Here is a 14,834-nt window from a genome sequence, read left to right on the forward strand (position 1 = left end):
ATTCTCCACGGCAGCCATCTTTGTTGAAAACTAATTCAACCTAAGCGCTCTTTGGTGACGTGGTTGATTACGTTACTGTTGATCATCTTACCATCATCGTATAAAGGCCGCCCTGACAATTTGATTGGTCCCAACAGCTCTGGTTCGAGCACAGTTGATCCACAACGGATCAAGTCCAGACCAAACTTCCCGACCTCAAATGCTGTTGGCGGGGCTAAGTTCGGCTGGCATCCAGGCTAATGCTACAGTAGGTAATTAACTGGCTATGGATGAGTACCTCATACCTTTTACCAGCTTTAGATGGTTAATAGTGATGGCCAAATGAAGCTTCATTAAGCCATTTTCTTTATTTTCTGAGCAAATTCACTCAGTAGTGTTTCACTAGCTGTTGTCCATCAGTGATTGCCCTAGAGGAGCTCTCAGTCCAGCACCTCTCCCGCTTGTCTTTGTTTGTTTTACGCTGTCCAGCGTAAATCTCTGACACCATACCTCACACTCATCCATGCACACACATTCACCATTGACTAAACTAACTACCGCTGTCACTGAATCATAATTTTTTGTGTTGTAGTCATATTCTTAGTCTTGCATTTCCTTCACAGCCTTTGCTTCCCGTCTTTTGTCATGGCTTTTGTGTGGGGTCATGACAAAGCATCTACGGTTGATTTGAGCCTTCGTCTGAGTATTTGGGTTTGCAGATACATTGTTTTTATTGAGTTTAAAGACCGCATTGTTAGTCTTTCCGTAATTTTCTCAATAATTGCAAGACTTTCCGTGGCCTCGTTGGCGCAGTAGGCAGCGCGTCAGTCTCATAATCTGAAGGTCGTGAGTTCAAGCCTCACACGGGGCATGCGTTTTAAAATCAACGGCGAATACGTGTTCTTAAAAAGTAGGCTTCCACAAGATTTGCATAACAAAAAAACACAAATGATGCTTAAAAATAAAGCAGGTGTTCCAAAACTCTGGAACAAGCATATGAGTGGGTGTTGTGATGACATCGTGTTGTCTATCGTTGTTTCCGAGGTCAACTCTGACTTGCGAAGTTGAATAGTTATTGCTTACCCTGAAATATATGAGAAAAGCTCTCTTTCGCACTGTAGGCAGACATTTTAGAAAATGAACTGCAGAAGCGGCAGTTTCCGTGTCGTGCGGACGGATGTGGCAATGTGTATACATACGTGATCGCGGTTCTCTGTTCCTCTTTTAAAATGAATGCGCTGTCCAGATCTTCTACAACAGACACAATGGCGGAATGTACACATCTCAATTCTCCACGGCAGCCATCTTTGTTGTAAACTAATTCAACCTAAGCGCTCTTTGGTGACGTGGTTGATTACGTTACTGTTGATCATCTGTCCATCGTCATATAAAGCCCGCCCTGACAATTTGATTGGTCCGAACAGCTCTGGTTCGAGCACAGTTGATCCACAACGGATCAAGTCTAGACCAAACTTCCCGACCTCAAATGCTGTTGGCGGGGCTAAGTTCGGCTGGCATCCAGGCTAATGCCGACCACCATCTACAGTAGGTAACTAACTGGCTACAGATGAGTACCTCATACCTTTTACCAGCTTTAGATGGTTAATAGTGATGGCCAAATGAAGCTTCATTAAGCCATTTTCTTTATTTTCTGAGCAAATTCACTCAGTAGTGTTTCACTAGCTGTTGTCCATCAGTGATTGCCCTAGAGGAGCTCTCAGTCCAGCACCTCTCCCGCTTGTCTTTGTTTGTTTTACGCTGTCCAGCGTAAATCTCTGACACCATACCTCACACTCATCCATGCACACACATTCACCATTGACTAAACTAACTACCGCCGTCACTGAATCATCATTTCTTGTGTTGTAGTCATATTCTTAGTCTTGCATTTCCTTCACAGCCTTTGCTTCCCGTCTTTTGTCATGGCTTTTGCGTGGGGTCATGACAAAGCATCTACGGTTGATTTGAGCCTTCGTCTGAGTATTTGGGTTTGCAGATACATTGTTTTTATTGAGTTTAAAGACCGCATTGTTAGTCTTTCCGTAATTTTCTCAATAATTGCAAGTCTTTCCGTGGCCTCGTTGGCGCAGTAGGCAGCGCGTCAGTCTCATAATCTGAAGGTCGTGAGTTCAAGCCTCACACGGGGCATGCGTTTTAAAATCAACGGCGAATACGTGTTCTTAAAAAGTAGGCTTCCACAAGATTTGCATAACAAAAAAACACAAATGATGCTTAAATATAAAGCAGGTGTTCCAAAACTCTGGAACAAGCATATGAGTGGGTGTTGTGATGACATCGTGTTGTCTATCGTTGTTTCCGAGGTCAACTCTGACTTGCGAAGTTGAATAGTTATTGCTTACCCTGAAATATATGAGAAAAGCTCTCGTTGGCACTGTAGGCAGACATTTTTGAAAATGAACTGCAGAAGCGGCAGTTTCCGTGTCGTGCGGACGGATGTGGCAATGTGTATACATACGTGATCGCGGTTCTCTGTTCCTCTTTTAAAATGAATGCGCTGTCCAGATCTTCTACAACAGACGCGATGGCGGAATGTACACATCTCAATTCTCCACGGCAGCCATCTTTGTTGTAAACTAATTCAACCTATGCGCTCTTTGGTGACGTGGTTGATTACGTTACTGTTGATCATCTGTCCATCGTCATATAAAGCCCGCCCTGACAATTTGATTGGTCCGAACAGCTCTGGTTCGAGCACAGTTGATCCACAACGGATCAAGTCTAGACCAAACTTCCCGACCTCAAATGCTGTTGGCGGGGCTAAGTTCGGCTGGCATCCAGGCTAATGCCGACCACCATCTACAGTAGGTAACTAACTGGCTACAGATGAGTACCTCATACCTTTTACCAGCTTTAGATGGTTAATAGTGATGGCCAAATGAAGCTTCATTAAGCCATTTTCTTTATTTTCTGAGCAAATTCACTCAGTAGTGTTTCACTAGCTGTTGTCCATCAGTGATTGCCCTAGAGGAGCTCTCAGTCCAGCACCTCTCCCGCTTGTCTTTGTTTGTTTTACGCTGTCCAGCGTAAATCTCTGACACCATACCTCACACTCATCCATGCACACACATTCACCATTGACTAAACTAACTACCGCCGTCACTGAATCATCATTTCTTGTGTTGTAGTCATATTCTTAGTCTTGCATTTCCTTCACAGCCTTTGCTTCCCGTCTTTTGTCATGGCTTTTGCGTGGGGTCATGACAAAGCATCTACGGTTGATTTGAGCCTTCGTCTGAGTATTTGGGTTTGCAGATACATTGTTTTTATTGAGTTTAAAGACCGCATTGTTAGTCTTTCCGTAATTTTCTCAATAATTGCAAGTCTTTCCGTGGCCTCGTTGGCGCAGTAGGCAGCGCGTCAGTCTCATAATCTGAAGGTCGTGAGTTCAAGCCTCACACGGGGCATGCGTTTTAAAATCAACGGCGAATACGTGTTCTTAAAAAGTAGGCTTCCACAAGATTTGCATAACAAAAAAACACAAATGATGCTTAAAAATAAAGCAGGTGTTCCAAAACTCTGGAACAAGCATATGAGTGGGTGTTGTGATGACATCGTGTTGTCTATCGTTGTTTCCGAGGTCAACTCTGACTTGCGAAGTTGAATAGTTATTGCTTACCCTGAAATATATGAGAAAAGCTCTCGTTGGCACTGTAGGCAGACATTTTTGAAAATGAACTGCAGAAGCGGCAGTTTCCGTGTCGTGCGGACGGATGTGGCAATGTGTATACATACGTGATCGCGGTTCTCTGTTCCTCTTTTAAAATGAATGCGCTGTCCAGATCTTCTACAACAGACGCGATGGCGGAATGTACACATCTCAATTCTCCACGGCAGCCATCTTTGTTGTAAACTAATTCAACCTATGCGCTCTTTGGTGACGTGGTTGATTACGTTACTGTTGATCATCTGTCCATCGTCATATAAAGCCCGCCCTGACAATTTGATTGGTCCGAACAGCTCTGGTTCGAGCACAGTTGATCCACAACGGATCAAGTCTAGACCAAACTTCCCGACCTCAAATGCTGTTGGCGGGGCTAAGTTCGGCTGGCATCCAGGCTAATGCCGACCACCATCTACAGTAGGTAACTAACTGGCTACAGATGAGTACCTCATACCTTTTACCAGCTTTAGATGGTTAATAGTGATGGCCAAATGAAGCTTCATTAAGCCATTTTCTTTATTTTCTGAGCAAATTCACTCAGTAGTGTTTCACTAGCTGTTGTCCATCAGTGATTGCCCTAGAGGAGCTCTCAGTCCAGCACCTCTCCCGCTTGTCTTTGTTTGTTTTACGCTGTCCAGCGTAAATCTGACACCATACCTCACACTCATCCATGCACACACATTCACCATTGACTAAACTAACTACCGCCGTCACTGAATCATCATTTCTTGTGTTGTAGTCATATTCTTAGTCTTGCATTTCCTTCACAGCCTTTGCTTCCCGTCTTTTGTCATGGCTTTTGTGTGGGGTCATGACAAAGCATCTACGGTTGATTTGAGCCTTCGTCTGAGTATTTGGGTTTGCAGATACATTGTTTTTATTGAGTTTAAAGACCGCATTGTTAGTCTTTCCGTAATTTTCTCAATAATTGCAAAGTCTTTCCGCGCCGCCTCGTTGGCAGTAGGCAGCCGCGTCGTCTCATAATCTGAAGGTCGTGAGTTCAAGCCTACACACACGGGCATGCGCTTTAAAAATCCGCGGCGAATACGTGTTCTTAAAAAGTAGTCTTCCACAAGATTTGCATAACAAAAAAACACAAATGATGCTTAAAAATAAAGCAGGTGTTCCAAAACTCTGGAACAAGCATATGAGTGGGTGTTGTGATGACATCGTGTTGTCTATCGTTGTTTCCGAGGTCAACTCTGACTTGCGAAGTTGAATAGTTATTGCTTACCCTGAAATATATGAGAAAAGCTCTCGTTGGCACTGTAGGCAGACATTTTTGAAAATGAACTGCAGAAGCGGCAGTTTCCGTGTCGTGCGGACGGATGTGGCAATGTGTATACATACGTGATCGCGGTTCTCTGTTCCTCTTTTAAAATGAATGCGCTGTCCAGATCTTCTACAACAGACGCGATGGCGGAATGTACACATCTCAATTCTCCACGGCAGCCATCTTTGTTGTAAACTAATTCAACCTATGCGCTCTTTGGTGACGTGGTTGATTACGTTACTGTTGATCATCTGTCCATCGTCATATAAAGCCCGCCCTGACAATTTGATTGGTCCGAACAGCTCTGGTTCGAGCACAGTTGATCCACAACGGATCAAGTCTAGACCAAACTTCCCGACCTCAAATGCTGTTGGCGGGGCTAAGTTCGGCTGGCATCCAGGCTAATGCCGACCACCATCTACAGTAGGTAACTAACTGGCTACAGATGAGTACCTCATACCTTTTACCAGCTTTAGATGGTTAATACTGATGGCCAAATGAAGCTTCATTAAGCCATTTTCTTTATTTTCTGAGCAAATTCACTCAGTAGTGTTTCACTAGCTGTTGTCCATCAGTGATTGCCCTAGAGGAGCTCTCAGTCCAGCGCACTTCCGCCGCTTGTCTTTGTTTGTTTTACGCTGTCCAGCGTAAATCTCTGACACCATACCTCACACTCATCCATGCACACACATTCACCATTGACTAAACTAACTACCGCCGTCACTGAATCATCATTTCTTGTGTTGTAGTCATATTCTTAGTCTTGCATTTCCTTCACAGCCTTTGCTTCCCGTCTTTTGTCATGGCTTTTGCGTGGGGTCATGACAAAGCATCTACGGTTGATTTGAGCCTTCGTCTGAGTATTTGGGTTTGCAGATACATTGTTTTTATTGAGTTTAAAGACCGCATTGTTAGTCTTTCCGTAATTTTCTCAATAATTGCAAGTCTTTCCGTGGCCTCGTTGGCGCAGTAGGCAGCGCGTCAGTCTCATAATCCTCTAGGGTGTTGTGATGACATCGTGTTGTCTATCGTTGTTTCCGAGGTCAACTCTGACTTGCGAAGTTGAATAGTTATTGCTTACCCTGAAATATATGAGAAAAGCTCTCGTTGGCACTGTAGGCAGACATTTTAGAAAATGAAGTTACTTTATGCTTTCAACTGTGACATCTCCTCCGAATCACCGCGTGCAAAATTTTCAAAGCCTGCGTTCGCTACACTTACCTAGCATGAAGTGCGTCATACTCAGATCCTAGTCAGAATGTGAGTCCGAGATACTTCTCCATTAGGCTGTGATTACGGGTGTTTCAACCGAACCAGGAAGAAATAAACCTCGGCCATAAACTGGATAGACCTACAACAACAATCAGAGCAACAGAGACAGACATGACAGAAGCTGCAAGTCAAAGGCAGGCTTCGACAGAGCCAAAGGCAGACGCGGCAGTTTCCGTTAATGCGTCTTGCGGACGGATGTGGCAATGTGTATACATACGTGAGCTTTAGATGGTTAATAGTGATGGCCAAATTAAGCTTCATTAAGCCACTTTCCTTATTTTCTGAGCAAATTCACTCAGTAGTGTTTCTCTAGCTGTTGTCCATCAGTGATTGCCCTAGAGGAGCTCTCAGTCCAGCACCTCTCCCGCTCGTCTTTGTTTGTTTTTACGCTGTCAAGCGTAAATCTCTGACACCATACCTCACACTCATCCATGTACACACATTCACCACTGACTAAACTAACTACCGCCGTCACTGAATCATAATTTTTTGTGTTGTAGTAATATTCTTAGTCTTGTATTTCCTTCACAGCCTTCGCTTCCCGTCTTTTGTCATGGCTTTTGCGTGGGGTCATGACAAAGCATCTACGGTTGATTTGAGCCTTCGTCTGAGTATTTGGGTTTGCAGATACATTGTTTTTATTGAGTTTAAAGACCGCATTGTTAGTCTTTCCGTAATTTTCTCAATAATTGCAAGACTTTCCGGGCCTCGTTGGCGCAGTAGGCAGCGCGTCAGTCTCATAATCTGAAGGTCGTGAGTTCAAGCCTCACCGCCACGGGGCTGCGTTTTAAAATCACGGCGGCAAATACGTGTTCTTAAAAAGTAGGCTTCCACAAGATTTGCATAACAAAAAAACACAAATGATGCTTAAAAATAAAGCAGGTGTTCCAAAACTCTGGAACAAGCATATGAGTGGGTGTTGTGATGACATCGTGTTGTCTATCGTTGTTTCCGAGGTCAACTCTGACTTGCGAAGTTGAATAGTTATTGCTTACCCTGAAATATATGAGAAAAGCTCTCGTTGGCACTGTAGGCAGACATTTTTGAAAATGAACTGCAGAAGCGGCAGTTTCCGTGTCGTGCGGACGGATGTGGCAATGTGTATACATACGTGATCGCGGTTCTCTGTTCCTCTTTTAAAATGAATGCGCTGTCCAGATCTTCTACAACAGACGCGATGGCGGAATGTACACATCTCAATTCTCCACGGCAGCCATCTTTGTTGTAAACTAATTCAACCTATGCGCTCTTTGGTGACGTGGTTGATTACGTTACTGTTGATCATCTGTCCATCGTCATATAAAGCCCGCCCTGACAATTTGATTGGTCCGAACAGCTCTGGTTCGAGCACAGTTGATCCACAACGGATCAAGTCTAGACCAAACTTCCCGACCTCAAATGCTGTTGGCGGGGCTAAGTTCGGCTGGCATCCAGGCTAATGCCGACCACCATCTACAGTAGGTAACTAACTGGCTACAGATGAGTACCTCATACCTTTTACCAGCTTTAGATGGTTAATAGTGATGGCCAAATGAAGCTTCATTAAGCCATTTTCTTTATTTTCTGAGCAAATTCACTCAGTAGTGTTTCACTAGCTGTTGTCCATCAGTGATTGCCCTAGAGGAGCTCTCAGTCCAGCACCTCTTCCGCTTGTCTTTGTTTGTTTTACGCTGTCCAGCGTAAATCTCTGACACCATACCTCACACTCATCCATGCACACACATTCACCATTGACTAAACTAACTACCGCCGTCACTGAATCATCATTTCTTGTGTTGTAGTCATATTCTTAGTCTTGCATTTCCTTCACAGCCTTTGCTTCCCGTCTTTTGTCATGGCTTTTGCGTGGGGTCATGACAAAGCATCTACGGTTGATTTGAGCCTTCGTCTGAGTATTTGGGTTTGCAGATACATTGTTTTTATTGAGTTTAAAGACCGCATTGTTAGTCTTTCCGTAATTTTCTCAATAATTGCAAGACTTCACGGGGCATGCGTTTTAAAATCAACGGCGAATACGTGTTCTTAAAAAGTAGGCTTCCACAAGATTTGCATAACAAAAAAACACAAATGATGCTTAAAAATAAAGCAGGTGTTCCAAAACTCTGGAACAAGCATATGAGTGGGTGTTGTGATGACATCGTGTTGTCTATCGTTGTTTCCGAGGTCAACTCTGACTTGCGAAGTTGAATAGTTATTGCTTACCCTGAAATATATGAGAAAAGCTCTCGTTGGCACTGTAGGCAGACATTTTAGAAAATGAAGTTACTTTATGCTTTCAACTGTGACATCTCCTCCGAATCACCACGTGCAAATTTTCAAGCCTCGTTGGCACACCCACCTAGCATGAAGTCGTCATACTCAGATCCTAGTCAGAATGTGAGTCCGATACTTCTCCATTAGGCTGTGATTACGGGGCGTGTTTCAACCGAACCAGGAAAGAAAATGCCTCGGCCATAAACTGGATAGACCTACAACCAATCAGAGCAACAGAGACAGACATGACAGAAGCTGCAAGTCAAAGGCAGGCTTCGACAGAGCAAAGGCAGAAGCGTCAGTTTCCGTGTCGTGCGGACGGATGTGGCAATGTGTATACATACGTGAGCTTTAGATGGTTAATAGTGATGGCCAAATTAAGCTTCATTAAGCCATTTTCTTTATTTTCTGAGCAAATTCACTCAGTAGTGTTTCACTAGCTGTTGTCCATCAGTGATTGCCCTAGAGGAGCTCTCAGTCCAGCACCTCTCCCGCTCGTCTTTGTTTGTTTTACGCTGTCCAGCGTAAATCTCTGACACCATACCTCACACTCATCCATGTACACACATTCACCACTGACTAAACTAACTACCGCCGTCACTGAATCATAATTTTTTGTGTTGTAGTAATATTCTTAGTCTTGTATTTCCTTCACAGCCTTCGCTTCCCGTCTTTTGTCATGGCTTTTGCGTGGGGTTATGACAAAGCATCTACGGTTGATTTGAGCCTTCGTCTGAGTATTTGGGTTTGCAGATACATTGTTTTTATTGAGTTTAAAGACCGCATTGTTAGTCTTTCCGTAATTTTCTCAATAATTGCAAGACTTTCCGTGGCCTCGTTGGCGCAGTAGGCAGCGCGTCAGTCTCATAATCTGAAGGTCGTGAGTTCAAGCCTCACACGGGGCATGCGTTTTAAAATCAACGGCGAATACGTGTTCTTAAAAAGTAGTCTTCCACAAGATTTGCATAACAAAAAAACACAAATGATGCTTAAAAATAAAGCAGGTGTTCCAAAACTCTGGAACAAGCATATGAGTGGGTGTTGTGATGACATCGTGTTGTCTATCGTTGTTTCCGAGGTCAACTCTGACTTGCGAAGTTGAATAGTTATTGCTTACCCTGAAATATATGAGAAAAGCTCTCGTTGGCACTGTAGGCAGACATTTTTGAAAATGAACTGCAGAAGCGGCAGTTTCCGTGTCGTGCGGACGGATGTGGCAATGTGTATACATACGTGATCGCGGTTCTCTGTTCCTCTTTTAAAATGAATGCGCTGTGCAGATCTTCTACAACAGACGCGATGGCGGAATGTACACATCTCAATTCTCCACGGCAGCCATCTTTGTTGTAAACTAATTCAACCTATGCGCTCTTTGGTGACGTGGTTGATTACGTTACTGTTGATCATCTGTCCATCGTCATATAAAGCCCGCCCTGACAATTTGATTGGTCCGAACAGCTCTGGTTCGAGCACAGTTGATCCACAACGGATCAAGTCTAGACCAAACTTCCCGACCTCAAATGCTGTTGGCGGGGCTAAGTTCGGCTGGCATCCAGGCTAATGCCGACCACCATCTACAGTAGGTAACTAACTGGCTACAGATGAGTACCTCATACCTTTTACCAGCTTTAGATGGTTAATACTGATGGCCAAATGAAGCTTCATTAAGCCATTTTCTTTATTTTCTGAGCAAATTCACTCAGTAGTGTTTCACTAGCTGTTGTCCATCAGTGATTGCCCTAGAGGAGCTCTCAGTCCAGCACCTCTCCCGCTTGTCTTTGTTTGTTTTACGCTGTCCAGCGTAAATCTCTGACACCATACCTCACACTCATCCATGCACACACATTCACCATTGACTAAACTAACTACCGCCGTCACTGAATCATCATTTCTTGTGTTGTAGTCATATTCTTAGTCTTGCATTTCCTTCACAGCCTTTGCTTCCCGTCTTTTGTCATGGCTTTTGTGTGGGGTCATGACAAAGCATCTACGGTTGATTTGAGCCTTCGTCTGAGTATTTGGGTTTGCAGATACATTGTTTTTATTGAGTTTAAAGACCGCATTGTTAGTCTTTCCGTAATTTTCTCAATAATTGCAAGTCTTTCCGTGGCCTCGTTGGCGCAGTAGGCAGCGCGTCAGTCTCATAATCGAAGTGTACCCCCACACGAAAAGGTTTTTAAAAGCCAAAAATTTTTTTTTATAATTTCCTACAACATTTTTAAACAAAAAAAAAAAAAAAAAAAAAAAAACTCTAGAAAATGGGTGTTGTGATGACATCGTGTTGTCTATCGTTGTTTTCCGAGGTCAACTCTGACTTGCGAGGTTGAATAGTTATTGCTTACCCTGAAAAATATGAGAAAAGCTCTCGTTGGCACTGTAGGCAGACATTTTAGAAAATGCAGAAGTTACTTTATGCTTTCAACTGTGACATCTCCTCCGAAATCACCGGTGCAAATTTTCCAGAAGCCTCGTTGGCACACCACCTAGCATGAAGTCGTCATACTCAGATCCTAGTCAGAATGTGAGTCCGATACTTCTCCATTAGGCTGTTGATTACGGGCGTGTTTCTAACGAACCAGGAAAGAAAAATGCCTCGACCATAAACTGGATAGACCTACAACCAATCAGAGCAACAGAGACAGACATGACAGAAGCTGCAAGTCAAAGGCAGGCTTCGTGCGACAGAGCAAGGCAAAGCGTCAGTTTCCGTGTCCGTGCGGACGGATGTGGCAATGTTATATACATACGTGGAGCTTTAGATGGTTAATAGTGATGGCCAAATTAAGCTTCATTAAGCCATTTTCTTTATTTTCTGAGCAAATTCACTCAGTAGTGTTTCACTAGCTGTTGTCCATCAGTGATTGCCCTAGAGGAGCTCTCAGTCCAGCACCTCTCCCGCTTGTCTTTGTTTGTTTTACGCTGTCCAGCGTAAATCTCTGACACCATACCTCACACTCATCCATGCACACACATTCACCATTGAATAAACTAACTACCGCCGTCACTGAATCATCATTTCTTGTGTTGTAGTCATATTCTTAGTCTTGCATTTCCTTCACAGCCTTTGCTTCCCGTCTTTTGTCATGGCTTTTGTGTGGGGTCATGACAAAGCATCTACGGTTGATTTGAGCCTTCGTCTGAGTATTTGGGTTTGCAGATACATTGTTTTTATTGAGTTTAAAGACCGCATTGTTAGTCTTTCCGTAATTTTCTCAATAATTGCAAGTCTTTCCGTGGCCTCGTTGGCGCAGTAGGCAGCGCGTCAGTCTCATAATCTGAAGGTCGTGAGTTCAAGCCTCACACGGGCGTGCGTTTTAAAATCAACGGCGAATACGTGTTCTTAAAAAGTAGGCTTCCACAAGATTTGCATAACAAAAAAACACAAATGATGCTTAAAAATAAAGCAGGTGTTCCAAAACTCTGGAACAAGCATATGAGTGGGTGTTGTGATGACATCGTGTTGTCTATCGTTGTTTCCGAGGTCAACTCTGACTTGCGAAGTTGAATAGTTATTGCTTACCCTGAAATATATGAGAAAAGCTCTCGTTGGCACTGTAGGCAGACATTTTAGAAAATGAAGTTACTTTATGCTTTCAACTGTGACATCTCCTCCGAATCACCACGTGCAAATTTTCAAGCCTCGTTGGCACACCCACCTAGCATGAAGTCGTCATACTCAGATCCTAGTCAGAATGTGAGTCCGATACTTCTCCATTAGGCTGTGATTACGGGGCGTGTTTCAACCGAACCAGGAGAAAAAAATGCCCCCCGCCAAAACTGGATAGACCTACAACCAATCAGAGCAACAGAGACAGACATGACAGAAGCTGCAAGTCAAAGGCGAGGCTCGACAGAGCAAAGGCAAAGCGTCAGTTTCCGTGTCGTGTCGGACGGATGTGGCAATGTGTATACATACGTGAGCTTTAGATGGTTAATAGTGATGGCCAAATTAAGCTTCATTAAGCCATTTTCTTTATTTTCTGAGCAAATTCACTCAGTAGTGTTTCACTAGCTGTTGTCCATCAGTGATTGCCCTAGAGGAGCTCTCAGTCCAGCACCTCTCCCGCTTGTCTTTGTTTGTTTTACGCTGTCCAGCGTAAATCTCTGACACCATACCTCACACTCATCCATGCACACACATTCACCATTGAATAAACTAACTACCGCCGTCACTGAATCATCATTTCTTGTGTTGTAGTCATATTCTTAGTCTTGCATTTCCTTCACAGCCTTTCGCTCCGTTCTTTTGTCATGGCTTTTGTGTGGGGTCATGACAAAGCATCTACGGTTGATTTGAGCCTTCGTCTGAGTATTTGGGTTTGCAGATACATTGTTTTTATTGAGTTTAAAGACCGCATTGTTAGTCTTTCCGTAATTTTCTCAATAATTGCAAGTCTTTCCGTGGCCTCGTTGGCGCAGTAGGCAGCGCGTCAGTCTCATAATCTGAAGGTCGTGAGTTCAAGCCTCACACGAGGCATGCGTTTTAAAATCAACGGCGAATACGTGTTCTTAAAAGTAGGCTTCCACAAGATTTGCATAACAAAAAAACACAAATGATGCTTAAAAATAAAGCAGGTGTTCCAAAACTCTGGAACAAGCATATGAGTGGGTGTTGTGATGACATCGTGTTGTCTATCGTTGTTTCCGAGGTCAACTCTGACTTGGCGGTTGAATAGTTATTGCTTACCCTGAAATATATGAGAAAAGCTCGTTGGCACTGTAGGCAGACATTTTAGAAAATGAAGTTACTTTATGCTTTCAACTGTGACATCTCCTCCGAATCACCACGCGGCAACATTTTCAAGCCTCGTTGGCACACCCACCTAGCATGAAGTCGTCATACTCAGATCCTAGTCAGAATGTGAGTCCGATACTTCTCCATTAGGCTGTGATTACGGGGCGTGTTTCAACCGAACCAGGAAAGAAAATGCCTCGGCCATAAACTGGATAGACCTACAACCAATCAGAGCAACAGAGACAGACATGACAGAAGCTGCAAGTCAAAGGCAGGCTTCGACAGAGCAAAGGCAGAAGCGTCGTTTTGCGTGTCGTATGGACGGATGTGGCAATGTGTATACATACGCGAGCTTTAGATGGTTAATAGTGATGGCCAAATTAAGCTTCATTACGCCATTTTCTTTATTTTCTGAGCAAATTCACTCAGTAGTGTTTCACTAGCTGTTGTCCATCAGTGATTGCCCTAGAGGAGCTCTCAGTCCAGCACCTCTCTCCGCTTGTCTTTGTTTGTTTTACGCTGTCCAGCGTAAATCTCTGACACCATACCTCACACTCATCCATGCACACACATTCACCATTGAATAAACTAACTACCGCCCCCCTCACTGAATCATCATTTCTTGTGTTGTAGTCATATTCTTAGTCTTGCATTTCCTTCACAGCCTTTGCTTCCCGTCTTTTGTCATGGCTTTTGTGTGGGGTCATGACAAAGCATCTACGGTTGATTTGAGCCTTCGTCTGAGTATTTGGGTTTGCAGATACATTGTTTTTATTGAGTTTAAAGACCGCATTGTTAGTCTTTCCGTAATTTTCTCAATAATGCATCTTGCCTGCGGGCCTCGTTGGCGCAGTAGGCAGCGTCAGTCTCATAATCTGAAGGTCGTGAGTTCAAGCCTCACACGAGGTACGCGTTTAAAATCAACGGCGAATACGTGTTCTTAAAAAGTAGGCTTCCACAAGATTTGCATAACAAAAAAACACAAATGATGCTTAAAAATAAAGCAGGTGTTCCAAAACTCTGGAACAAGCATATGAGTGGGTGTTGTGATGACATCGTGTTGTCTATCGTTGTTTCCGAGGTCAACTCTGACTTGCGAAGTTGAATAGTTATTGCTTACCCTGAAATATATGAGAAAAGCTCTCGTTGGCACTGTAGGCAGACATTTTAGAAAATGAAGTTACTTTATGCTTTCAACTGTGACATCTCCTCCGAATCACCACGTGCAAATTTTCAAGCCTCGTTGGCACACCCACCTAGCATGAAGTCGTCATACTCAGATCCTAGTCAGAATGTGAGTCCGATACTTCTCCATTAGGCTGTGATTACGGGGCGTGTTTCAACCGAACCAGGAAAGAAAATGCCTCGGCCATAAACTGGATAGACCTACAACCAATCAGAGCAACAGAGACAGACATGACAGAAGCTGCAAGTCAAAGGCAGGCTTCGACAGAGCAAAGGCAGAAGCGGCAGTTTCCGTGTCGTGCGGACGGATGTGGCAATGTGTATACATACGTGAGCTTTAGATGGTTAATAGTGATGGCCAAATTAAGCTTCATTAAGCCACTTTCCTTATTTTCTGAGCAAATTCACTCAGTAGTGTTTCTCTAGCTGTTGTCCATCAGTGATTGCCCTAGAGG

At 43.7% G+C, this 14,834-nt stretch overlaps 7 non-coding genes across 7 annotated transcripts; all 7 read left to right on the plus strand.

Annotated features, from left to right (window-relative positions):
* Positions 1-777: 777 nt before the first annotated feature.
* On the plus strand, positions 778-850 carry trnam-cau. The gene has a single exon. It is a non-coding gene; the product is annotated as a tRNA-Met (tRNA).
* Positions 851-2,054: 1,204 nt separating this feature from the next.
* Positions 2,055-2,127, plus strand: trnam-cau. Its single transcript has one exon. It is a non-coding gene; the product is annotated as a tRNA-Met (tRNA).
* A 1,204-nt stretch (positions 2,128-3,331) lies between these two features.
* On the plus strand, positions 3,332-3,404 carry trnam-cau. The gene has a single exon. It is a non-coding gene; the product is annotated as a tRNA-Met (tRNA).
* A 3,507-nt stretch (positions 3,405-6,911) lies between these two features.
* On the plus strand, positions 6,912-6,988 carry trnam-cau. The gene has a single exon. It is a non-coding gene; the product is annotated as a tRNA-Met (tRNA).
* A 2,303-nt stretch (positions 6,989-9,291) lies between these two features.
* trnam-cau lies at positions 9,292-9,364 on the plus strand. Its single transcript has one exon. It is a non-coding gene; the product is annotated as a tRNA-Met (tRNA).
* A 2,331-nt stretch (positions 9,365-11,695) lies between these two features.
* On the plus strand, positions 11,696-11,771 carry trnam-cau. The gene has a single exon. It is a non-coding gene; the product is annotated as a tRNA-Met (tRNA).
* Positions 11,772-12,863: 1,092 nt separating this feature from the next.
* Positions 12,864-12,936, plus strand: trnam-cau. The gene has a single exon. It is a non-coding gene; the product is annotated as a tRNA-Met (tRNA).
* The last annotated feature ends 1,898 nt before the right edge of the window (positions 12,937-14,834 follow it).

This window comes from Perca fluviatilis, chromosome 10 (assembly GCF_010015445.1).
Source record: "Perca fluviatilis chromosome 10, GENO_Pfluv_1.0, whole genome shotgun sequence".
Lineage (NCBI taxonomy): Eukaryota > Metazoa > Chordata > Actinopteri > Perciformes > Percidae > Perca > Perca fluviatilis.